At 42.5% G+C, this 27952-nt stretch overlaps 1 long non-coding RNA gene across 1 annotated transcript; it reads left to right on the plus strand.

Moving 5' to 3' along the window:
* The first annotated feature begins 6845 nt into the window (after positions 1-6845).
* LOC118470598 (uncharacterized) lies at positions 6846-8938 on the plus strand. Its single transcript, XR_008601904.1, has 3 exons — positions 6846-7029; positions 7105-7197; positions 8578-8938. It is a non-coding gene; the product is annotated as an uncharacterized LOC118470598 (long non-coding RNA).
* Positions 8939-27952: the final 19014 nt, after the last annotated feature.

A 27952-nucleotide genomic window follows, 5' to 3' on the forward strand; every position in this document is an offset into this window, starting at 1 on the left:
TTACACTGATTTTGTCATGGTTTGGCAGAAGTTTGTTTTCTCCAAACATATTTTCTTCTGTTTGTAGGGAAAGGTTGCATTTCAATTTGGTGTGTTCAGTTACACAACAAACAGTTGTGACCATGTGTAACTGTGATTTAATACTCTCATAGAAGTGTTCATATTTTTTCATCCCCATTATTCAGTTATAGTGTTCAGATCCATAACATTCACTGGCTTTAGTTGATGAAAGAGGTTTCTGCATAGTCTTGGCACATTTTCATAGTTGTGAGAACACTGTATGTGTTGATATTGTTAGGCATATTTGTGTAATACTTTGATGCACTATTTTGCACTTTGCCAACAAAATTACTTTGTGGTCTTACTAACAGTTGTGCATTTTGTGCATGTGTTTTAAAAAGGACAAACGTGCACTGTGTTGGCCCAAAAGCTGTGTTGGTGGCCGTGAATTTAACATTTACACAATAAAGTATAAAAAAACCCGATCAGATTTGGTTTTTGGTTTTTTTTTGTTTTTTAAAATATTCTCAGCCAACTTAAAATTGTAATTTTAGTTATATTAAAATTAAATTTCATTTCAAGGTTACTACAAAAAGTAATTTTCATGAAACCATAATATTAGGTTAGAAATGAGCATTATTTTACTTTTGGGTTATGCAAATTACTGAGTTGGAAAAACTGAAAATTTTAAGTTGACTTTTCTTAATTTTAAGTTGGATTAATGCAAAATGTTGATTTGAGAATAATTGAATTATTAAGTACATGTTACTTGAATTATTAAGTAGATGTAACTTAAATCATTGTGTTAATGTAACTCAGTAACCTAATTTCAAATATCTTAAATAATTAGATGTTACCACATGAAACAATTCAATTAAGTTGTTCCAAGTCTTTTCTTTTTTCAGTGTGGGCTAATAACCAAACTAAAACACAACGGCCTGACTTACAGCTAACAAGTCCAACAGGGGGGGGGCGGCAGACCGGTTCAGAAGCCGGCAGTCTGTGGTGGCGCACGCCGGGGCTGCCGACGTGCACCAGACGGCATGGGGCTGCTAACAAGCAGTAGAGATGGGGCTGCGAGGAGTGCAGCGGAGATCGGTGGCTGGAAGCTGAGGCGAAGACAGAGGAGGGGAAACTCTGGGATAAATCCGGGCTCTCTCTGGGGAGTTCCAGGGTGCTGGCTTAGTAGCCGGGCAGGACTGAGCAGGCGGAAGAAGTCCGGAGTGGGGGCAGACCTGGACAGAGTGGCTAGCTGGGAGCCAGCAGGAACAATGATCCAGGGGCGACTGGTGGGGCGAGTCCGGCTTTAAATGCCGCTGATGACTGATCGGGCTCAGCTGCAGTGAGAGCGCAGCTGAGTCCAATCGGCCAGGACTGTCAGCTGATCCAGGGTGTAGCACAGAGGAGAGAGGGGCCATGACAGAAATACTAAATTGAGGCGCCAATTCAAATCGAGTGCAATAGAATGTAATGCACTAAGAATCACAGGCATTTTGTAATACTTTTAAATATTTGTTCTCCTATGGATGAACTTTTCTTATCGCCCGATAGAATATTTCCCATATTTATTGCAATTATATTGTATTGGATACTATCTTATAATTTTGATTTGGTATATCATAGTTATGAAAACATGTGCTTTCTAATAATTCTGAAATAGCTGATAATATTGAGATATTGTCACCATCAGGACACTAGACTCTCAGCTCTACAAAAACAGATGAAAGTTGACATCTGGCAGACCAGGCCAACACTACTGTCTTGTTTTTTGTTTTGTTTTTTCTTGTTCTCTTACTGACCATGCAAATGTGTCTTGGTCGTGGACACAAACTAGGATATTATCACCATAACCGTTTTTGCACCAGACATGAAATGACCTGGGCTACTCATCCAGATGGATGCTAATGTTGATCCGTATCTGCTGAATACATAAAGATGACCGCTAAAAATCTTCTTCAACATTTAGAGGGTAGTGACACCTTACTGGCTTTGCTCGTGGGGCCACTCAGATGAGGTGGGAGCCAGTTGAAGCTGAGTAGGCAGTGTTTCTTTGGGACAGAAATTGTATACTAACCTTTCAGAAAAATTTAATTCAAGTAGTTTTAGAGGGCTGCACTGTGGCTTGGTGGTTAGCCCTTTCGCCTTGCTGCTAGAAGATCCCTGGTTCGCAATCTTTCTACATGGAGTTTGCATGTTCACCCTGTGCATGTGTGAGTTTTCTCTGAGTACTTCCACCCCACAGTCCAAAAACATGCTGAGGTTAATTGGTATCTCTAAATTGTCCGTAGGTGTGAATGTAAGTGCGATTATTTGTCTCTATGTATAGTCCTGTGATAGACTGTTACCTGTCCAGGTGTCCCCTGCCTTCACCCTAAATCAGCTGGGATAGACTCCAGTCCCCCATGACCCTAATGAGGATTAAGTGATGGATGGATGGATGGATGGATGGATGGATGGATGGATGGATGGATGGAAGTAGTTTTAGAGGTTGCTACACATCTGCATCTCCTCCTCTGGCTCTGCTTTCAGGTTACCAAATCTGATATTAAAGAATTTGGCCAATCCCAGCTTGGTCTTCTTTTTTTTTTTTTTTTTTTTAACCTAAAACAGGTTATATGTTATGAAGGGCCACAGAATCAGTAATGAGAATAGAATGTAAATGTTGACACACAGCAGAGCTGAAAGGACAGAGCTTTAGGACGAGAACTGTATTCTCACAAATTTTGACCTTTTTTTCTTTGGCTTTTCCAGATTTCTGCCTATTGTAGCTTTAATAAACAAATAATAATACTAGTTAGATAAAAACTAATAAATATTAAAAGGTCCAAAGCTCATCTTTCTTTGAAATTCTTAATTGAAAGCCTATGGGTATTACTGAACATTTGCTTCATAGCAGAGCAAACAAATGAAATTATGAGTGTGAACCTTTTTAATTTCATTATGAAATTGCGGTCCTGATTCAGCCTGCAGGCTGTAAGTTGAATAGCACTGATAAAAGGTGACAAAATGTCAGTGTTGGTTTTATAGCTTGTGTTGTGGCATTTAGGAGGTCCAAAATAATGACACCATGACCAAAATGAATGCAGATTATTTATGCAATACAGATACCAGCATATCTGCATAAGTGATTTATTTTTATAGAAAGACAAAAAAATACTAATACAAAAAAACTTCAAAATTGGAAAATTACATGCATCTCTGTCTTAGTATACATTTGATGGAGGATCAAGTGAGTAATGGGAGGAGAGACGATATTTGTGGTTGAGGTTTTTATTGAGATTTAAACTGTATGCAAGAGGGCCACTTTTGCATGAAAAACACTGTGCTGCTTAACAGCAAGAACAGATTTGGAGGATTATGGTGAGTGAGAGATAATATTATCAACTTTCATTCTACTGAATCTTAACAATGGCACACAAAAGAGTAGGTGTGTCCAAAGAAGTTTGCAAGAGACCAGCTTAAAATTACTTGGGAATCAAAAATGACAACTTCTTTGAATCAAAACTGGAATTTTTTTATCTTTGATCTCAGACTAAAGCCACAACTGCTGTAATGTCATCATTCTGTCAAGAAATACAACAAAAGAATCAAATGATGGATACAAATTCAACCATTCGCACACTACCATCTTTAGCTCACCTCTGAATGTGCCTCTCCCTAAATACACAAAGTCTAGTCAGACCATTTGAACTCAGACCATCAGACACAAATACAATTCCTCTCCCAGGGCCGTTTGTGCATTGAATTCAAACAAGCAGCGAATGACTCATGGGGTGCAATTCTTTATTCCTGTGCATTAATGTTCATTCAATCTTGTGCAATAATTGTATTTTTGCTAGTGTAGTAGTATTTATGCAATGATCAACATGAAAACTGGTACACCAGCTTCTACTTCTACTGTTATATTTTAAAATTTGTTATTTATTTTTTCTACATATTTGTATACAATTTTCAGTTTTTAAGGTTATTTTTGTGTGTGCTTCCTAATGCACTGATTAGGAGTACCACTCTTAATTTAATAGAATTTTTTGCAATATGATGACAATACAGAGTTCCTATTCTATTCTATTCTGTTCTGTTCTATTCTAAAGCCATGTAATGTCTCAGAGGGAATCAAGGGGCAGGCGCATACATTTACAGAAGCTGCCCTTACAGGATTTCAGTTTTCATTGTGGAATACGAGTCAACATTCTCAACAGTAACGTTAACAACCAAGTGCCCCATAACAAGGACAAATATCCAAAGTTGTTTAAATCAATCCAACTAAACTTTAAGAAAGTTCCTTGATGACGATTCACCTCTCATCAAAGAGGCTTCTTCAGTTTTCTCCTTGTCCTCCAGCTACCTCCCACAGTCCAAAAACATGCTGAGGTTAACTGGTAACTCTAAATTCTCCGAAGGTGTGAATGTGAGTGTGATTGCTTGTCTCTATGTACAGCTCTGGTGATAGACTGCTGACCTGTTCAGGGTGTCCCCTGTCTTCACCTTATTAAGTCAGCTGGGATAGACTCCAGCCTGCTGCTCCTCTGCTGTCCTCAGCTGTTGATTCTGGCTCCAGAAATGAGACAATCCCCACAGACCACGTTAAAATTCCATATGGATTAGCCAGGAGTTAGAAGGAGTCATGTACTGCTAAGATGCAGAGAATTAAGTGTTTGACATTCAAAAATTCCTGGGGGTTTCAACCCCAGACCCTCTGCTTAATCTTTTGAAGTTTTTAAATTAAATTTATGCTGATGGATCCAAGTAATGAGAAATACCTAAGACAGTGAGCTGAAAAATTTGATCACTACAATCAAACCATTTCTGTAACTGTCAGTGAGACTTCTTGCACCTCTCAGCAGGTATTTTGTTCCACTCCTCATGAGCAGACTGCTCCACTTGTCTCAGGTTTGAAGGGTTCCTTCTCCAGACGGCATGTTTCAGCTCCTTCCACAGATGTTCAATAGGATTTAGATCAGGGCTCACAGAAGGCCACTTCTGAATAGTCCAATGTTTTCCTCTTAGCCATTCTTGGCTGTTTTTAGCTGTGTGTTTTGGGTCATTATCCTGTTGCAAGACCCATGACCTGCGACTGAGACCAAGCTTTCTGGCACTGGGCAGCACATTTCTCTCTAGAATACCTTGATAGTCATGAGATTTCATTGTACCCTGCATAGATTCAAGACATCCTGTGCCAGATGCAGCAAAGCAGCCCCAGAACATAACAGAGCCTCTTCCATGTTTCACAGTAGGGACAGTGTTCTTTTCTTGATATGCTTCACTTTTGCGTCTGTGAACATAGAGCTGATGTGCCTTGCCAAAAAGTTCCCGTTTTGTCTTGTCTGTCCATAGGACATTCTCCCAGAAGCTTTGTGGCTTGTCAACATGCAGTTTGGCAAATTCCAGTCTGGCTTTTTTATGATTTGTTTTCAACAGTGGTGCCCTCCTTGGTCGTCTCCCATGAAGTCCACTTTGGCTCAAACAACGACGGATGGTGCAATCTGACACTGATGTACCTTGACCTTGGAGTTTACCTTTAATGTCTTTAGAGGTTTTTCTGGGCTCTTTTGTTACCATTCGTATTATCCGTCTCTTCCATTTGTCATCAATTTTCCTCCTGCAGCCACGTCCAGGGAGGTTGGCTACAGTCCCATGGATCTTAAATTTCTGAATAATATGTGCAACTGTAGTCAGAGGAACATCAAGCTGCTTGGAGATGGTTTTATAGCCTTTACCTTTAACATGCTTGTCTATAATTTTCTTTCTAATCTCCTGAGACAACTCTCTCCTTCACTTCCTCTGGTCCATGTTTAGTGTGGTACACACCATGTCACCAAACAGCACAGTGACTACTTGTAACCCTATAAATAGGCTGACTGACTGATTACAAGTTTGTAGACACCTGTGATGCTAATTAGAGGACACACCTTGATTGAACATGTCCCTATGGTCACATTATTTCCAGTCTTTTCTAGGGCTACCATCATTTTTTTCCAGGCCTGTTTCATGAGTTTATTTTTTAAAATAATTCTGTTGAACCACGGTTCAAAAGCAATGTCTGATTTTCATTGGTTAATTTTCATAGAATTTTTTATTTATTATTACTTTTGTCAGATTCAAATTATTTCTGTGACTATTGTGAGTTTTTCTTTCATTAACCGAGGGCTACCAACAATTTTGTCCACGTGTGTATAAACTGAAGTGTGAACATCATGGTCAAGGGCACCTTAGCAGTAGTTACTGAAGAAGTAAAATTTATCATTTTTAGTCAGCATTCACACATTTAAAGTCACTCCATGGATTCAAGCCTTCTATTCATTTCAGTCACTGCAAGGACACATGATGGGCATATAAAACAAGGCCCTCTTTGTTTCTTCTTGATTCAAGAAAATATTTCAGACTATTCTAGTCAGTTTAGCAGTTTGGTTTAATGTTGTGTTGACAAGGATTAGCTGGTCATTGCATTGCAGGTGCTGATACAAACGGAAACTGAAGCTAATTTATTCAGCAGGATGAGCAGACTGAGACAGTTTCAAAGCAGCTTCCAGTCACAACATGTCACTGAAAAATGAGATGTAAAAATGTGCTGTACAAATCAAATTGAGGATAGAACAATGAAAGTCTTTCACTAAGTCAAACATAAAGCAATGTTCCAACTGATCATGAGCTTTCCAAACAGGAGGAAACACCTCTTGAAATGAACAAGTTACACAGATTTGAATTTTAACAGACACTGAATGCATACGTGGTAGGACGGCCCAGTCCGTCTCCACTCATGCTGTTTGTGTGTATTGGATCAGGTGAATCGTGGTGTAGTTCTCTCAATTGCTCCCTGCCCATTGAATGCCGTTGGGCTGGGAGCAATCATCCTATTGCACCCTGCTTACTGGGCGGTGCCGCGGCGAGTTATATCTGGGAGAGGGTTGCGCGTCTCGCAGGTGCATCCTCTTACCTCTTCCTGGAGCCTGAGTGTTGCATCGGCAGCGTGGTTTGGCGTGGCTGTCTTGAGACGCTGGCTGTCGAGCTTCCTCTGTTCACTTTTGTCAGGTATGTTCCGACGCGGTCGCTGCATCTCTGGGTTATATTAGTGGCGTGTCTGATGCGCTTTCTGTTTTTTAGCAGAGTCGGCCTGTATCCTGGCTGAAGGTTTGGAGTCGGGCATGTGTGGCCTCGGAGCCGTGCGTAATAATCCACATGCTGCGTTGGATTCCTGAGGTAGGTTGGCTCGCTTCTGTCTGGCATTTTTATGCGCTTTTGTTGGGCTGCACATGAAATATGACTCTGGTTTCTGATTGCTGTTGGCAGTAGGGCTGCAACTAACGACGAATCGATGAATCACCTGAGCACGATACATCATCAAAAGCGGAAGTGAGGGCGCAATGCAACAGAAATCACCATCCGAGCAGAGCACGGAACACGCACGGATGTCCACGCTGTATCGTAAACACGGACATCCGTGCTGTATCGTGCATATATAGTATATGCACGATACAGCACGGATGTCCGCGCTGGATGTCTGCGCTGTATCGTAAACACAGATGTCCAAGCTGTATCGTGCATATATAATATATGCATACACTATATATGCACGATACAACGCGGATTTCCGTGAACTCCGCTCGGACGGTGATTTCTGTTGCATTGCATGCTCACTTCCGCTTTTGATGACGTATCGTGCTCAGGCAATTCATGGATTCGTTGTTAGTGGCAGCCCTAGTTGGCAGTTATCAAGTTGCATTCTTCCGCGACTGCCTCCCCTGTTGCCTTCACTTACGGGTGGCTCCACCTCTGAAGCAGGCCGCTGCACTACTGCTGTTCTGTCTGTGGGTTCACCGCGGCAAGCTATCTGCTCGTCTGCAATTGTTTTACTGCAATTGTTTTTTTTTTCCAACCCTTGTGTGTGTGCATGCCTGTTGCCTGGCACGTCTGGAGTAAATTATTCTGGACAACATTTGAGTGTGGGTTGCACTGCATGTGATGCTGTCTCTGTGAAGGAAATTAAGGCAGTGTAGGATTTAAAGCTGCTTCAGGCAGACTGATGCTCATCGGCTAACCTATTAATATTTGGTTAATTATTGTTCTTTTTTTGTATTATAATTAAGATATCATTATTGTTATTTTTGTTATTATTATTATTATTATTATTATTATTATTATTATTATTATTATTATTACATATTGTTATTGTTTACAGATTTTGGGATCATTTATTATCTTCATTCATCATTTGTCATTTTCTAGCGACCTTGTGCTTAGTTATCCAGTTTTGTTTTTGGTTTTTTTGGTTTTGTAGATTTTGTTTTTTTTTTTCTTTTTTCTAGTTTATTGGGTTGACTGTGTGTGTGTGTGTGTGTGTGTGTGTGTGTGTGTGTGTGTGTGTGTGTGTGTGTGTGTGTGTGTGTGTGTGTGTGTGTGTGTGTGTGTGTGTGTGTGTGTGTGTGTGTGTGTGTGTGTAGGTGGCATATGAAAGTATAATCAACCTCGGGGGGTGACCTCCTGGGCCCAGCATAGTGTGGCGTCGGGGCAGTTTTTTTAGATCTCTATATATTTTTGCCCCTTTGCTGTGACTAACAGTTGCCTGTTCTCTTTGGACAGGAGCTGTTGGGCCAGTGTGGCGAGTGGCTGACTGATTCCCTGCGGTGGTGGTCCCTTCACTCCCTGTACAGTAGTGCACTTGGATGTCCGTCAATGGTGTGTTTTGTTTCTTCACGTGTGGTAGTAGCATCAGGACCCTTCCCTCCCCCTTCAGTTAATCATCTCTGTCTGGTAAGCCCTCGGCCCTGTGCCTAGTGTCTGTATTTTAGTAGCAAACTTAACTAAGCCTTGAAGGGGCCCTGGAGGATTGTGCAATATTGTGCCACTTACTACTGGATTACTTATTGGCATCGCTAGTAAGAGATTTTAATTGAAAGATTGTAAATTTTAAGTGTTAATAAATTCTATTTTGTATACTTTACTTTGGAATCGCGTCAGTCTCTGGTGTTGTTCGTACCCCTGCGTGACCTTTTTGTCGATGTTAGAGCGATGGTCCCCTCTAATGGATTTCCTGGGGGTGAAATTCCCCTAGGTGACGTTGTTGGACACTTGTTAACTAACAAAAGTAAATCTAACCCTCATAGCCTTGCCACACATAATATGAATGTATTAATGTATTTAAACATCAGAAAGGAAAAGTGTACTTCCACACTAGACAGGTGCTTATAACTCAGCTTTCATGTGTTAAATATTCTCCCCTGACATTCTGAATGAGCTGACAGCTGCTAGTGAGTACACTTTGTATAAAATGTTGAAGAGTCTTGTTTTGTTGTAACTGAGGAGCTCAGATGGCTCCAGATGATGTTATAAGGTCAGACGCTCTGATTAGGCAACTTGTTTCAGTGACCATCGTCAAAAGCTCAAACTGAAAAATACAGAGAGTAATTAACATTGTATAACAGCATCACCAACACATCCTGCTCTGAGTGTCTGGATGTTCATATAATCTCTCAACACAATTATGCCACAGGAAAAAACACAGACATCTTTGTTATGCTTTGATGTGCTGTTTCACATGCAAATGGATACCCATTCTGTGTAAATACAGGTCAGCCTCAAACACTGCTGTTTGGGTAAATGTTGACTTGATTTCTGCATTCATCCATTCCAACAGAATTAATTCAAAACTTATTCGCTTCCCAGTTTCAGAGCATTTACTTATATAGCTTGTAGAACACAATAATACTTTATTGATCCTTTATATGAAGTTACTTTGTAACAGCTGCATGTTATTAATAATAATAATAATAATAATAATAATAATAATAATAATAATAACAAAATTTTATTTGTAATGCACTTTTCATTTAGGCAAAATCTCAAAGTGCTACATGTTAAGAAAAAATATGAAAGTTAACATATGCACAGCATATACATCATAAGTGAAAATATGAATGTGAATTACAAAGCCTGATTGCAGCTGGTAGAAAGGACTTCCTGCTGTGCTCAGACATGCACTGAGAGGGGATGAGTCTGTGGCTGAAGGTGCTCTGCCTAAACACCTCCAGACTGTGTAGTGGGTCAGAATCATTGCTCATAATTGAGTTCAGTTTCCTGAGCATTCTCACCCCAGCCACTTGTTGGACTGATTAAACAGGACTACGGAGCCGCCATCACAGGCGCCATCTTGCTTCTTATTCTAATTCTTCTTATTATTCTCCGTAATGCACATTTGATGACAGTAAAAACAGAGTTTGACAACAGAGCCCTTCGATAACACCTGCTGTGTGATGGATGAGAATGGCCTCATTTGAGTTTGCTGAATATTTCACTTGCACAGCTAGACATGTTGAGAGGTAGCTAAAAATATGCAATCTAATAAAACCATCTAATCCTCAAAACCCCCTTCCTGTCTTTCAGTATCACCAGTTTATATGATGTGTTAACAAACCTGTAAGAATGCTCTTTAAATATTTTTTGCAGTGATGCATAGCAAATATCAAAAGTACACAATTTGACCTTTCCGACAGTGCTAGTTGCTTGGCTGTCTGAGAAAGTGTTGGCAAGAAAAAATATTTAGAATTTACATAAAATTGAATCACCGCCTGTAGACAGTGGTGTGTCCATCTCCACACCCATTAATCAGTTTGAATCAATCATGAACTTGTCATTGCACAGTTATAACCTATATTAAAATCAAATTTCAAGAACCATTGTAACCAGAAATTTGTAGTCATGGGCATTGCATATTTGTACATACTGAAAAAATAATGTTATGAAGACAGTTCAAACCTCTGGAAAGAAATGCATGAACTCATTTCTTCACTCATTTTTACACTTCTGCTTGTTGGTGTTGGTCTTGAATAAGTCATGACATTTGCCTGGTTTTCAGACAGATTTCAAGCAATCTTTGCTACACAATGATTAAAAGATATCTTCACTACCAGGATTTTTTGGTAAAAATATAGCAACTTTATAAATACAAAATATGATATAAAGGTTAGTAAAAAGGCCAATAAAAAATCAGGAAGCATTGTCATATCAAAGTTAGAGGAGTTGGACAGCCTGGATGTTCAGATAAAAAATGAAAAAATAAAAACCATGTATAGCCAGCTCTTATAATGACCCAGAAGCTTTAAAAGAAAAAAAATATGGTTAAATTACCCTATAAAACAATCAAGGGCTTACAGGATTAGGACTTTTCCGTCAATATCACAATTGTATATATTACATAATCATAGCTGTCCTCTTCCAGATCTCAGTAATCATTACATTTACACAAAGATACTTATCTGGTACATTGAAGGGATTAAAACAAAACTTCTAACAAACTTCTCTGCTATCTATAGATATATCTATATAAATCAACAGACTATATTACTGTCAGAAAAGCAAAAGCAACTTCCTTTTGAAATACGACAAATATAATAATATAAGACAAGAATACTTTAATAAGTTTGGCTTTTTAATCTCAAACTTCATAGATCTAGACAGCAATGAACATCATTAACCTGGAATTCAGGCCAATAAAGCATACTGAACAGAAACTGAATTGAACATATTAAACTTTGCCAACAAAAGAAAAAGAAGCTATAGATGGAACAGATCCTTCAGTGGGTGACACAATCTCTGATCAGATAAGTGCATGTATGTGTAGACATCCCTGAGGACATTTGTTTGGCTTGTTTCAGTGTAATTTCTACTGTTATCACAAGAGCGGAGACAAACAACAGAGGAAACGAATTAAGAAGAGATGACACATTGTCAAGATCTGAGCAGAATACATTTCAAACACACCTAAGCATACTTTAACTGAGTAAATGTCAATGATGGCTGATGGTACTGAGCAGACTGTCTGAGAACAGAGCTCATTTACACACACACACACACACACACACACACACACACACACACACACACACACACACACACACGCACACACACACAGAGAGAGCATTATTTTGTGTGTTCTGAAAAAAATTCTAACACAGACATGAAGGACATTTTGTATTTTATTTTACTATTTTGTTTTCTTATGCAAAGAGACTATTTTATTTTTTAGGTTTTCTAAAATTTGATATTGTGCTGTTTTAACAGTTGTTGTTAGTGTGTTAAACTGCAATAAATCTGCCGGCTGTTATAAATTGCAAATACGTCACTTTCTTAACTAACTCCTCCAGAACCTAGTTAACTATCTAGCTTTGCTATTGGCTCACATCTAAGCAAGTGCTACACAATTATAGTATGATTTACAAGACAGTGGGAAAACTGCAGAAAAGTGGGAAAAAAATGGTTATGTTTGAATTTGTGTGTTTGGATCCAGTGGGTATGTGTTGTAGAGCCGTAGCCACATGTCCTATTCAATTATCCCCCAGAGTTGTATCTAACTTAGCATGTCTCTTGTAAACATGTCTGTATTGTTGTATTCGGTTCTTGTAACTTGCTGCATCATCCAAATAATTTAAGTGACTGGAGGCTTTTACAACACGCTGAAAAGCACCTTGCCTTTGTGGGCCCTAACAAATGGGAGCTGCTGTAAATCAGATTGCCACACAATATATTTTTTAGCTTTTTTCCCTGACATACTGTATAAGAATGAGCTTTGTTGTCAGATGTGACTGTCCCAATGGTCTTTTTCTGGCTGTTTGCTGTGTCCCAGTGGTCTCTGATTCCTTCACAGTCGATGTGGCTCTGACTTTCCTGTGGTCATTCAGTTTCTGGGCCACTGACAGCTGTAACACGGCATACAACATCACACCATCTTTAATCAGAGATAAAATTGACCATGGTGGTAAAATGCAATGTTCTGTTGAGAAACCTTGGATCCTCTCAGTCATGTGGATGTTACTTTGAAACATACCATCTATCTAAACATTGTTCCAGACCAATCATGCTCTCCCATGGCTACTGCACCCCATTGTTGCTGGCTCCCTCAGCAGAACAATACAACAATACACCATCACATCACAGAAACTGCAGAGGAACAGCTCAAGGAACACAACTAAGAGTCCATGGCACTGACAGGCCTCCAGGCTGTCCTAATCCAAGCACCAACTGCATGCACCGGAAGAAGCCCGAATCACAGAGGGACCACCCCACAACCCATCCATCCAGCCATCATCTATACACGGCTTAATCCTCATTAGGGTCGTGGGGGGGCTGGAGTCTATCCCAGCTGACTCAGGACAAAGACAGGGTACACCCTGGACAGGTCACCAGTCTGTCGCAGGGAAACACAGGGAGACAATCAAGCACACTCACATTCACACCTACAGACAATTTAGAATCACCAATTAACCTCAGCATGTCTTTGGACTGTGGGAGGAAGCCAGAGAGCCTGGTGAAAACCCATACTGCACAGGGAGAACATGCAAACTCCACATAGAAAGACCTCAGGCTGAGATTTGAACCAGGAACCATCGAGCTGTGAGACAACTGTGCGAACCAGTATTGTTTTTGATAGTGTGGCTGGTCAATATATGTCCTTACATACTAAGCTCCAGACCTACATTAGGTCACATTATGACAACTGAACTTACAGAAATGCTGTTAGAAACTCAAGAAAAATACAAACTCCATGCAGAGATTCAAACCCAGGACCTTTTAGCTGTGAGCCAACAGTGCTAACCACTGCACAGTGTCGCCCTGAAATGTGTCTGTGTTAAGATTATTTTCAAACAACGCATAAATCGAACACAATCAATAAAAAAAAAATAATCGTACTAATGATCTACCACGATTTTCATTTTTGGATTGGCAAAGAGTCAGACATTGCTAAGGCCACCACACTGAACTTTAAACTTGTGGTTCAGGAAACCTGTGGGTGACATCACAGAGAGTTTGTCCATCTTTATCTAGTTTATGGTCTAGACAACCAACAACTTGTGGGTCAGGCAATTATTGGGATGATATTGTGCACTCTGAACCCAGTATTACATTAGTATTGATCAATTCAGCAAAAAATTCTGTACAGATCTTATGCATTATGTTAGTGACAGCTAAAGCAGATTAAACAAGTGAGATCATGTTAGGTTGTATATTGCCAAATATCATTTACTGTTACAAAATTGAAATTTTTTTTGTAATTAATAGCTACAAGTAGCTACAAGTAAAGAATTTGAGATGGTGTGATCCTAAGCAGTAAGCGTGCATTAATGGAACAACAATTCTCTCTTACAATACAATACAATAACTTTATTAATCCCTGAAGGGAAATTCAGTAGCTACCAAACTGCACTCTAGAGGTAGAATTAAAATGTTCTAATTCTGAGCCAAATATAAAATGTTGCATATCACATAATTTTAGCTTTAGAGGTTCAAAAAGTCAAACACATCCTGCCATATGTCTATAAATGCCTTCCTGCCCTGCACACCTGTTTGTTCTTGTGTTCTGTGCCCCACCTGTTCACCCTCTTTCTCCGTCTCTGTCCTCTCTTCTTTCTACTGGGTTCCCCAGGGAATCCACTGAGCATGGAAATCATGGCAGATCTATATCGAAACCTTCCCTATGCTGTAGCCATTTTCCCCCTCCATTGTTCCCATCTGCCAGATGCTACACATAAATCTTCAATAAACAGTTCATTTGCATCCCATCTGATAGTGTGGTTCTTGTTTATGAACTGACTATTCCAGCCACTCTGTAATTTTGAGTCATGAATTATAAAATGAGCAGTTATCCTGTTGTCACTGAAGGAGCAAACCATGCACAGGTGCCCATCTGAGGCCTGGAGAGGATTAGAGTTCTGATTGTCAGTATATACACCACCCATCTTACAACAACTAAAAATAGAAATACAATCCCTACCATGACCAAATCCGCCTGTATGTGATGATCCTAGACAGTTTCCACTGAGCTCTGGAACGGTTTCTGTGTCCATACTATAACAAGAACAAAATCTAGCTAATACTATGATATCATCATTAGTGAGACTCTTCCACTGTTTTCTGGGAGAGGCACAGGATTGTTGAAGGCTAATGAAATAGATGAAATGCTTCATTGATTTATGGACAGAGGACACGTTGCCAACCACATTTCCTGGCAGTGGCGGCCAACAGCTGCACTTTGATGATGAAATTCATGCAAATGCGTCAGTACAAATGTAAAAGCAGTGCAGCTGAGGAGGGGGGAGCGGGTCGGGGAAACTGAGGTTTGGCTCAAGAACACAAACCCATTGTGAAAAAACAAAAACCTATTTTAATGGTTCTACTGTATTTCTCTAAAACATGTTAAGTGTTTTAATGTTGTGCACACTAATGAGTGTTTTTTTTTGTTGTTTCATTCAGTGTGCATCTTCACCAGTTTGAATAGATTTATGTCAAGTTATTGGAGTGAGTTCAAGTTATTGCATAGCAGACTGTCTGCTGAAGAAAAATGCAAGCAGTTCAGCAAACAGCACGCTGTAATTACGACTTGAGCAAAACTGGGATCAGGTCACTTTATAATAGAGCAACAAATATCAGAGTTTAACACATTCTCCGACACGCTCTGTTTCACATAAGCATAAAAACAATCATTCCCAAACCTACCCACATGATTAATATTCTAACCATGACAACAATGGAGGAAGACTGATGACCACAAGCGAGTAATAATTTCAGTTCATTAACCACAACCTTTGCCTAGACTTAACCAGACTTCTTGTGCATAGACTTGCTGATCAGCTCAGTTGTTTATGGGGGTCACAGTAAGTTTTCTGCACATTTTGTTTTATATTTTGTAACAAGTATGAGCCCACAGAAACAGTTTTGCTGCCAGTTTACCCTCATGATCAACCTACAGAGACAAATAAAGCCCCTTGTGGCATTAATCAGTTAGATGTTTGATGTCCCATCGACAGGGCACCTCTAACTGCTCATAATATCAGTTATTACTATCTACATCATAAACTTTGATTCCAAAAAATTTATAAAATTTATGAAGCAAAGTCAAACTTTTTTATCTATGTAACAATATTCCAGCATAGAGCCTCTGAGACAATTTTTTTTTCGCTCATCTGCTTAATGAGCACCTTTGAATTGAATGAATAAGCCCCATCTTGGAGTCCAGTACCCAGCTCTCATAATATATTCATGATTATGAACCTCTCTCTGTAATATCACAGTGGCACAGAACCATGAGTTTGATTGCTGAGGACCATGGAAAATGTTTTATTACTCATCTCATCCTGAATTATTAATCTGTGGTTATTGGGTTTCAGTTTTTCAGAAAAATAAATGAAAAATAAGGCCTATGTGACGAGTCCTGTCTCCCAAAATTTACATTTTTATACAACTAGATTGTTCTAGTGATGATTTGAAAAATCATACATGTATTATCTCCTGCATTATATTTGTTTGGGATGTATGTGCAAAACAGCTGGCAGAGGTTTTCACCATCATCTTTAAACTTTTGCTACTACAGTCTGCAGTCCCCACCTGCCTTAAGACAGCCATCATCGTCCCTGTGCCCAAGAAGAACACAGTGAGCTGAATGACTATCGCCCTGTTGCTCTAACCCCCATCATAACCAAGTGCTTTGAAAGACTCATATCATCCCATATTAAGGCTGCTATTCCTGCTGACCTCCATCCACATCAGTTTGCATACAGGGCAAACAGGTCAATGGAAGATACCATCATCACATCTCTCCACAAAGCCCTCACACACATGGAAGGAGGTAACACCTATGTGAGGATGCTGTTCGTGGATTTCTTTCAGTACAGTTCTCCCTCACAAACTGGTTCTGAAGTTGAGCAACCCTGGGCTCAGCAGCTCACTGTGCTCCTGGATATTGGACTTCCTCACATCTCCTCCACTCTCATCCTGAACACCAGTCCTCCTCAGGGGTGTCCTCAGCCCCCTACTATACTCTCTATTCACACACCACTGTACTCCTGTTTACTCCACCAACACCATCAAGTTTGCTGATGACACCATCATCACGCACTCTAAGAAATTTCCCTGTAAATTTTGCAGTAAAGAGCTGGCAGCAAAAGTTGCCAGCAGAGTACTGTTATTGTACAGTAAACCTACCGTATTCTACAACAACAGTTTATTACTGTAAAAAATATTACAGTATTGTGCTGTTTAGAGTTTATGCTTACAGTATATTACTGTCAGTATTTTGGTGCCATTTTACTGTTATTTTACTGTTTGTACTGTAAACTTCATAAACAGTTTATTACCTATAAAACTGATCAATCAATCTTTATTGGTCATTGCACATTTTCATATACAACGAAATTTCATTTTAGCTGCCCTGCCAATGACAGCTCCGGCTGCTGCGCAGTGCTGCGCGCACCTTTCTTGAAGAAAAAAAAAAGAAAACGGACATGTTGGGATCTGGGTAGGGATTGCAAAGTGTAAAAGAAAAAAAAGGCTCGTTGTACCAAATGAAACCTCCAATGTTGGGAAATTCAATTTGAGAAGGAACCTAAAAAAACAAACCCGCAAACAGGCAAAGCGTGACGTTAGACAAGGATAGTTGGGATAAGGATGTGGGGTGGTGGAGGGGGGGAGCACCGCACAGTTAGCCGGTTCCTGTGCAGGTGCACGGATTCCTGGCTCCTGTGCATAGTGGTGGTTGCTGCCCTGGATCAGCAGTCCACTCGCCGGGTGATGTCGCTGCTGCGTAGCCCCCCTGACAGTGGGAAATACGCCGCTCTCAAGCAGCTCCTGGTGCGGAGATACTGTCTGTCTTCCGCGGAGAGAGCGGATAAACTCCTCAGCTTGTCCGGTTTGGGAGACTGTACTGCGGTGGACCTTATGGACGACATGCTCTCGCTCCTGGGCTCAGACGAAAGCGGTTTCCTTTTTCCTCATATTTTTCTGCGGCAGCTCCCACGTGAAGTTCGGGCTGCTTTGGCTAACTCCCCGCTTCTAGCCGCTGGCGATTTCCGCGGCCTAGCAGAGGAGGCTGACCGTGTCCTGTTGGCTTCCAGACGGGTTATGGTCCAAAGTGCTACGATGGATCCCCAGCAGATGTCCCCAACGGACCCCGCGGTGGTTTCAGCTGTCAGCGCGAGGACTCGGCGTGGGAGCCCCCTCTGCTTCTACCACCGGAGGTTTGGCGTCAAAGCTAGGCGCTGTGTCCCGCCATGTACTTTTGACTCTTCTGGGAACGCAGTGGCGGCTGTGGGCGCTGGTGACCGAGGTGAGCTGCTCTTTATTAATGACTCACTGACAGGACGTCGTTTTCTGATCGACTCTGGCTCTCAGAAGAGTTTGTTGCACCCCACGAGCCACGACATGGCGACCCGTGGTGGTTGCGGCCCACAGCTAAGCGCAGCTAACGGCTCTGCTGTTGGCACTTTTGGTACAAAACGGACAACTGTTTGTTTCCACGGGCGTGATTTCGAGTGGGACTTTGTAGTTGCTTCTGTGACTGTTCCAATTATTGGTGCTGATTTTTTGTGTGCTCATGGTTTGTTGGTTGATGTTGCTAATCGTAGACTCATAGACGCTGTGACTTTTGCTACTTTTCCCTGCGAGTCTGGGGGTGTTGGGTCGGTTCCGCACGCAACTTTTTCAACGTCCGGCGATGTTTTTCAGAGCCTTCTTGCTGAATTTCCGTCTCTAACCACACCAGCTTTTTCCTCTGCGGTTGCTAAACACGGAGTGGAGCACTTCATTCCTACAAGCGGTCCGCTGGTTTTTGTGCGCGCACGGCGTCTTGACGCGGGAAAATTGGCCTGCGCCAAGGAGGAGTTTGCTACTATGGAGAGGTTAGGAATAGTGCGGCGCTCTAACAGCCCCTGGGCCTCTCCCCTTCACATGGTGCCTAAGGCTGATGGATCCTGGTGCCCATGCGGTGACTTTCGCCGTTTAAACAACGTGACAACTCCGGATCGTTACCCGATCCCTCACATTCAAGATTTTTCGGTTCGGTTGTCTGGTGCGTCCGTGTTCTCGAAAGTGGACTTGGTGCGCGGGTATCATCAGGTTCCGGAGCACGTAGATGATGTGCCTAAGACCGCAGTGATCACCCCATTTGATGCCGTTTGGACTTGGGCAGCGCAGACCTTTCAGAGGTTAATGGATTCGGTTTTGCATGGTTTGTCGTTCGTGTTCGTCTATCTTGACGACATCTTAGTGGCCAGCTCGTCTCTGGAAGAGCACCACGCGCACCTCAGAGAGGTTTTCCGGCGCTTGGATGCCCACGGCCTGATTGTTAACCCCGCAAAGTGCCAGTTTGGGTTGCCGGTGATCGATTTTCTGGGTCATCGGATTTCAGCAAGTGGCGCAGTTCCATTGCCAGCCAAGGTACGGGCTGTTACAGATTTCCCCCGCCCGGCTGTGGTTAAGTCTCTACAAGAGTTTTTGGGCATGGTGAACTTCTACAACAGGTTCATTCCGCACGCTGCCCATCTTATGCAGCCGCTTTATGATGGCTTGCGTTCTAAGAAGGCTACTGATCCTGTTGTCTGGACTTCAGAGCGGATTGTTGCTTTTGATGGGGCTAAGTCAGCCAGTTAGCTGAGGCAGCTCTCCTTGCTCATCCTGATCCGGATGCACGTATTGCCCTGACAACGGATGCTTCTGATGTGGCAGTCGGGGCTGTTGTTGAGCGGCACGTGGCTGGTACGTGGCAGCCTCTCGCGTTCTTTAGCCGTAAGTTGCGGGACTGCGAGCGGAAGTATAGCGTTTTCGACCGCGAGTTGTTGGCTCTGTTTTTGGCTACCCGGCATTTTCGCTTTTTGTTGGAAGGTCGTTCTTTTACCGCTTACGTGGACCATAAGCCGCTGACGTTTGCGATGTCTAAAGTTACTGATCCCTGGTCAGCGCGTCAGCAACGTCATCTTGCGGCTATTTCAGAGTTCACGACTGACATACGTCACGTTGCCGGTAAATCCAATTCAGTCGCTGACTGTCTTTCACGCGTGCTGGTTTGTCCTGTGCTTCTCGGGACAGATTTTTCGGCTATGGCTGCGGAACAGGTCGAGGATGCGGATATCCTTGCCATTCGCTCTACGGGTTCAGGGCTGAAGCTTGAAGAGACAGTGTTGCACGAAGGTGGTCCGACTCTCCTGTGTGATGTGTCCACGGGTCGACCTTGCCCCATAGTTCCGGCAGGTTGGAGGCGGCGGGTATTTGACTCCGTGCACTCTCTCTCACATCCTGGTGTGCGCGCGTCAGTTAAGCTGGTCAGTTTCCGTTTCGTTTGGCCAGGTTTGCGCAAAGACGTTAGGGGATGGGCAGCTTCTTGTGTTGCGTGCCAGCGTGCCAAGGTGCATCGGCATACTAAAGCTCCTCTTGAACCGTTTCCGATCCCTGCCAGGCGTTTTGATCATGTGCACGTGGATCTGGTCGGCCCACTCCCATCTTCGAGGGGTTTTACTCATTTGCTCACTATGGTGGATCGTACTACAAGGTGGCCTGAGGTGGTTCCCCTCTCATCCACCGCATCAGCGGATGTGGTTGGCGCTTTCCTCTCGGCCTGGGTTGCCCATTTTGGTGTTCCTTCGGATATTACTTCTGACCGGGGCCCCCAGTTCATTTCAGAGCTTTGGACAGGGATGGCGCGCTCCCTAGGGGTGGTACAACAGCGTACCACCCTCAGGCTAATGGGCTATGTGAACGTTTCCACCGTTCTCTTAAAGCGGCTCTGCGTGCTTCCCTTGTCGATGACAGTTGGGTGGACCGTTTGCCGTGGGTCCTTCTCGGGTTGCGTTCAGCCCCTAAGGAGGATCTCGATGCGTCTTCTGCAGAGTTAGTTTTTGGTCAGCCGCTTCGTATTCCGGGTGAGTTTTTGTCAGAATCAGCAGCTCCGGTTTTCCGCTCCTCTATGGACAGTTTTTTGTCCGGCGGCTCTTCGGCTCCTGGTCCAATGCATCATTGTTTTCCGCGGTCATTTGTGCCTTTGGCACTCAATTCGGCTCGTTTTGTTTTTGTACGCCGCGATGCCCACCGCTCCCCCCTCCAGCCTCCATATGATGGTCCATTTCGTGTGCTTGATCGAGGTGCCAAGGGTTTTCTGTTGGATATGGGTGGGCGTAAAGAGTTGTTAACTGTGGATCGCCTTAAGCCGGCCTATGTTGTAGCAGGTGAGACTGTGTTACCCGGTCAGGTTCCCCGTCGTGGCCGTCCTCCTACCAGACCTTTGGCTCTGTCTCCTGCTGCTGACTGTGTCTCCCCGCCTGTGAGGAACCATACTGTTCCTGTGCGCTCCACTGATGACCACTCTGTTTTGCAGGTTCCTCGCCCTGACTCCGTGGTTCGGCGCAGTCATTTCGGCAGGCCTATTAAGCCCCCGTTGAGAGACTGATTTGTTTTTGTGTGCCATGTTCCCTTCTGGGTGTTCGGGGGGGAGCTGTGTGGTGTACAGGTTATACAGGGTCTCTCACCCAGAGGTTCGGGGGGTTTAGGGGAGGGGACAAGACCCTAGGAGAGGCACGTGTTTTGGTTCATACTGTCTATCTCTGGCTTAAGAAGAATAAAGTTGGCTTACTTGCAACTAGCTTGTTCTACTTCTTGCTGCCACAGATTTAAAAATGTCACATCTCAAAATGAAAGCCCCAGAAAATAGCATAGCATAGAAATGGCTCAGACATAAGATGACTTTTCAACATTAAGCGTTTATTAAAGCCAACTCTGTATCAAACATATTTCAAAAACTGACTTATTTAACCCATTAAATTTTAGTAACATACAATCATTTCCTCATGGTGAATAGGTTCTCATTCTGCATGTCCTAGTTCAGGTACCCTGAGTTTGGTTTCCATTTTTCCTGAATTGTAACAAAAGATACCTGTATATCATTTAAATTCTTTAACTACTGCATTGAACACATTCAGCAGTCAACAAATTTCAAGTAATTCAAGTCTTGTAAAAGAAAAATCTATAAAAACAATTAATGATATTTAACAAGCTGTCAACAATCTGTTTAAAAATTGCATATCACATTTCAGGTACCTTGCCTTCAGAATTAGTCTTTCATAAATCATGATCATGTTCAGTAAACACCAAGTCATAGAACAAACCTGGAACTTCAAAACTGAGACACCCGGACTGAAGTATTTTATACTGAACTGAACACAATACTGAGACTTGTTACCTTAAAATGACAACATGAACATCTGGTTGCAGACTGTCATAGTTTCTCTGATGTCCATGATGTGCAGGTGAAGAAGAAATGCCCGTTGACACTGACTTTCTTAATAAGATCTTTTATTGAAAGAAAGAACAGTATCGACACAGACAGAAGTTGCCTGGAAGGATGTCACCCAATGATCCTCCGAGAACAAAGACCAACGGTCAGTTTTTATATCTTCTGGTAATGGATAGAGTGACAACATCTGGTTTAATATTTGAAAAACCCTTAGTCAAAAACAATACCCCCTCAGACGGAGCCCCTCGACTCTGCATATGCCTAAGAGCCACAAGTCAGCTCTGGCTAGAAATTGGACCCCAAAGTCAACACAGTATAGAGTTTCTTGAGCAGAAAAACACATACTAATGAAATTACTAACACCTGTAAGTCAAGTTCACTTTATGGTCAACAACTATCGGGACTCATATCAGATCAGATACTTCATATTTTCCCCTTTCGGCGCTAACCAAGCGTCGAAAACATCACTATAGCATTAATTACATAGTATACATGACAATTTCCTTTTTGTCTGTGCTAATCACAGCATAAACTTAACAGTATAACAATGTTGAGGAGTGTGAGAGCGAAAAACCTGCCCGGCAGCTGTCTTTCCAAATTATCCATCAAACAATCAAGACAGGAAAATTCTCTCACGGTCCCTCTGCCCTAAGCAACCACATATATGATACTCCAAGCCAATTAGGAAAGAGGATTCAAACAAGTTTGTGAAACAAGTAGAAGCAAATACATTTGGGAATCCCAGAAATCAAAAATCAGTGTCAGGCTGGTCGACCCATCGTACCCTTCAATGGACCTGCACCTACCTAGCGTTACTGTCCCTAAACAATCGGAAAAAAGGAAACACCAGAGATCCCAATGTACTTACCTCATATCAAAAAGACATCCAAGTAATGAAACCCGCTGTCATAAACACTTCATATCAGTCATATAGGTATAAAAACTCAAAAACTAAAATAAAACATACTAATAGAGAAGTGTAAGCAAGAGTAAACACCTAATAATGAAACATTACATATGATAAACAGAACCCAATACAGTAAGCATATATGGAAAACATGAATATATCAAACTGTCGCTCTTCAGCAGCAGCTCCAGTTGTAGTATGCCATCACTGCAATGTCCTCGCTCAGGATTCTCCATCCATTTCATTATCCATATTCAAGCATGTGAGTCCATTCAGCTGTAGGGATCTCTGAACGACAGCTGCTCTTTACTCGATTTCCCAGATAGTCTCCTGGGAAGAAGGAAAAAACACACCAACCAGTATCTTGCAGCAACAAACACATCAAACACAGTATAATATATTGCAATATACTAAAGGATAAAAAGTAAAAAATTCAAAGGTCCAAAATACAAAATCAAAAACCATAATATAAATTCCCATTTCCCCCTTTAAGTAATATCAAAAAGAAAAATCAGGACTACAACAAGTCAGACAGTCAAAATGGATATTTATCTACTATCTGACGTTCCATGACATCTACCCCATTTTTTCACTTAAGGAAGCCCCACTCAATAATGGCATCTGAACGTTTTCACCCGGCATTACAACACCAACCCATCTCAATATCATAGCCTTCGCAAAGGTCAACAAAACATACAGAAACAAAACATCACACACAGTGACAAAAGAACAGCTATCAAAATCTGGACTAGAACAGCACCCATTGGACCCAATTGGTCCTCCAGCCAAGCATTAGCAGACCATCCAGCACCTTCCGATGGACCAAACGCATCCCTAATAAGTTGCAACGCATCGATCACGCTAGTGATATTATCAGAATTATCTGGAACCAACGTATAACAAGCATCCCCAGTTAAGTTCAAAGCCACACAGAGACCACCCTGTCTGGCCAAAATATAATGTGGCAAGACTATGAGGGTTAGATGTATGTTTGTTATTTACCACGTGTCCGACAACGCCACCTGGGGGAGTTTCACCCCCCAGGAGATCTATTTAGGGAGGCCCACCACTCCAATACAGACAAAAGAAAGGTCACACAGGCACAAGAGACACCGGAGACTGAGGCGATTCCACTTCAAGTATAGAAAAATGAAATTTATTAACAATATTTAAAAATTTACACTCTTTCTAAAACAAACCTTGCTGGCGATGCCAAGACATAACTCAGTAGTAAGTGGCACAGTATTAATCTAATCCTCCAGGGGCACCCCTGACTTAATTAAGTTTGCCACCGAAACACAGTCGCTAGTCACAGGGCTGAGGGCTTACCAGGCAGAGATGACTAACTGAAGGGGAGAAGGGAAGGGTCCTGATGCACCACACCACACGTGAACAAAACAAAACCATTGACGGACACCCAAGTGCACTACTGTACAGGGAGTGAAGGGACCACCACCGCCGGGGGAATCAGTCAGCCACCAGCCACCTGGCCCAACAGCTCCGGTCCAAGAAAATGAGGCAAACTGTTAGTCACGGGAAAACGAGGCACACCTACATAGATCTCAAATAAACTGCCCCAACACCACACTAGGCTGGGCCCAGGAGGTCACCACCAAGGCCAATTATGCCAACATGCACCCCTTACTACCTCGCCCAGTCAACCCAATAAACCAAAAAAAGGAAAACAAAATTTACAAACCCAAAAAAAAAGATAACTGGATAACTTAAATATGCAATCACAACAAATAAGTAAATAAACAATAAATAAATAAAACTAACTAATAAAGAATCCCAAGATCTATACTAACACTAATAATTCTAATACTAATAATTCTAATACTAATAATAATAATAATAATAATAATAATAATAATAATAATAATAATAATAATTATACTCTCAATAACAGGCGTGCTGGGCAAGAGGCACGTGCACACCAAGATCGTTGTTCATTTTTTAAAACATCATACAACAAGGGAACAATAAAACAACTGCCGATGAGCAGAGAGCTTGCCGCGATGAACTGCAGACAGAACAGCAGTAGCCCACTTCAGGAGGTAGAGCCGCCAGTCAGTGAAGATGCAGCTTGTCAGGCAACAGGGGAGACAGCCGCAGAAAAATGCAGCTCGATCACTGCCAACAGCAACCAGAAACATAGTCATTTCACGTGCAACCCAACAAGGACGCATAAGAACGATAGACAGAAAATGAGCCAGCCTACCTCAGGAATTCAATGCAGCGCGTGAATTATTATGCCCAACTCCCAGCCTTCAGCCAGAATACGGCCCGACTCTGCTAGAAAGCAGAAAGCACATCAAACACTGCTAATATAGCCCAGCGATGTAGCGATTGCGTCGGCACATATGTGATGACAGGAAATAGTGAAAGCTCGACAGCCAGCGTCTCAAAACCACCACGCAAATCCACGCCAAACCACGCTACTGATGTAGCCCTCCGGCTTCAGGAACAGGAAAGAGGATGCACGTACGAGACGCGCAGCCCTCTCCCAGATATAACTGGGTGTGGCACCGCCCAGCAAGCAAGGTGCATTAGGAAGATTACTCCCAGCTGCGCAGACCTGATCCGATACACACAATAGGAGTGGAGGCGGACTGGGCCGTCCTACCACAATAATCAAGAGCCATATCATGTTTTAACAGTGTCAGTCTATGACTCCTCTGACCATTTGCCATAAATATCCAAAACCTCTTATGGTCTCATTCGCAAAACCCTGTAGGGTATAGGTGATGTTATCAATATGATCAGCCAAAAACGTAACACCATACCACAGAAGGAGTCCTATGCCCCACTTCTCACCCAAACTTATCCTCCAATGGAAAACTATGAAACTGTGCCAACTCTCTTCTCCTCCTATTTGGAAGAGCAACATTAGACTGAACCTTCTCAGTTGCATTAGTCTCCTTCACAGCCAAAACCTCATAAGGGAGTTTCAATGTTGCCATATAACAACACCCCGTCCATCCATATGGCAAAAACAAATACGGCTTGTCACCACAAACCCACCAAATATCCCTAAAATTTGCTACAGTAACGTTTGCAGGCAAAGGACGGTCAAGCACCCACAGTCTTATTCTGGTGATAGGGCAAACTGAAAGTTACAGGAAACAATTCATGAGGATTTACAAGTTTTCCCTTACCCAAATGCATCCTATATTCATTACAACGGGATATTCCCATAAACATTCCAGGTCCCATATGCGTTTTATTTGAACAGAAACAACCAAAAGCTCTCACAGGTTTCACATCAAATGCATCAGGAACTGCCGTCAGTATATTCTCATGTTGGTCCAACAAATTCACATATGGCAATGTCCTTAGCCAAGAACAAATAGAACCTGGCCGAAATAAAGTGTTATGATCCTGCTCCAGCCCCTGCCCTTCTTTCCCCTTCTTCCTCTTTTTCCTCCTTTCTCCCTTGGGTCCTGATTTGTTTCTGTTTTGACCTGTCTCTTTGGCTCCCTCTGTCTGTCACCTCTCCCTCATTTCTCTCTCTCTCCCTGTCACTCACCCTCCTGCTCTCCCTGTTTCACCTGCCTGCATTCTGCTACCTGCTGATTACTATGAGTTTCAGCTGCAGTAATTCGCCTGTTCTCCACCTCACCTCCACCTATTTAAGCTCTGTCCTTTCATTCACTCCCCGCTGGATCCTAAGGACTCACTCCCCGTCATGGACTCACTGCTCTCTTTTGGACTCTGCTTCCCCACTCTTGGACTCAGTTTTTCCCCCTGGATTTTCCCCACCTGGACTCTGTTCTTCTCAGGATTTCCACCTGCCCTGTTTCTAGTCTCCAGCCTGCCATAGCCCCACCTGGACTCTTGTCACCCCCATTCCTGGATAACTGCTGGTCCCCTCTGTCTTCAGCTCTTTGTCTGCCTGTCCTGTTTCCCCGCCAACTTACAGGTTCCCCATGTCTGTAGGTTTTGTAATGTAGTTCATTATTGTCTTAGATTTGGTTTAGTTTATCTCCTGGTTTGTTTTCCCCTTTCTGTATTGGTTTAGTTAGTTTTTGTTAAAATAAATACCTGTTTCCGTTCCCACCTGTCTGACTTATCTGTGTCTGCGCTTGGGTTCTCCAACCAATCTTGATCCTCTAACTGAAACCTACGTAGATAAATACTACAATCTCCTCCCATCTTCAACCTCTTGAGGTCATTACTGAACACAAACTTTCCTGAGGGCGATGTATCTGATAAATCAAGGATTTTACCATGATTATCTTCCCACTGGACTCGATATCCCTTGGTACACTGACATGGAAGCCGAACTGACTTCCCCAGGGTCACTTCAATCCTAGTCCTCATAGCGTCTTGGTCTGACTTTTCTCTGGACTGGCCTTGGGCTCCTTGATCCAAGTGGGTCGGCTGACCCTCCTGGAGAGTGGCACAGCTCTCTGGAGTCTTTGAGTCACATTCCTGAGAAACGGACTCTGCTGTTTCTGGGACGTGTTGTAAGTCAACGTCCTCAAATCTTCTTTCCTGTCCATTGACTGAAAAGTCATCTCTGGCATCATCAAAAGTATGATCAGAATCTTTTTTTTTTCAATTCAATTCAATTTTATTTATATAGCGCCAATTACAGTCAAATTGTCTCTTTACAGAACCCATATGCCTGACCCCCAGAGCAAGCCAAAAGGCGACAGTGGCAAGGAAAACACCCTTTTAACAGGGAAAAAAATCTTGAGCAGAACCCAGCTCTAATGTGGGGGGACCCATCTGCCTGCTGGCCGGGCAGGTTGACAGGGACAGAAGAGGTAGAGAGGTGGAGGGGTGGAGGTAGAGGGTTACAGGTAGAGGGTTATAGGTGGAGGTAGAGGGACAGAGGTAGAGGGATAGAGATAGAGAGGTGGGGGGGGCACAAGGACCATAAAACACACAGTATAATACATGCATGATAAGACAGATGATACATGCAAAGTACAACTAACATGGAAAATAATTACAGTTTACTGCTATGGTGTACGGCTCTGGCATTAAATATACTA

This window comes from Amphiprion ocellaris, chromosome 6 (assembly GCF_022539595.1).
Source record: "Amphiprion ocellaris isolate individual 3 ecotype Okinawa chromosome 6, ASM2253959v1, whole genome shotgun sequence".
In the NCBI taxonomy this organism is placed as follows: domain Eukaryota; kingdom Metazoa; phylum Chordata; class Actinopteri; family Pomacentridae; genus Amphiprion; species Amphiprion ocellaris.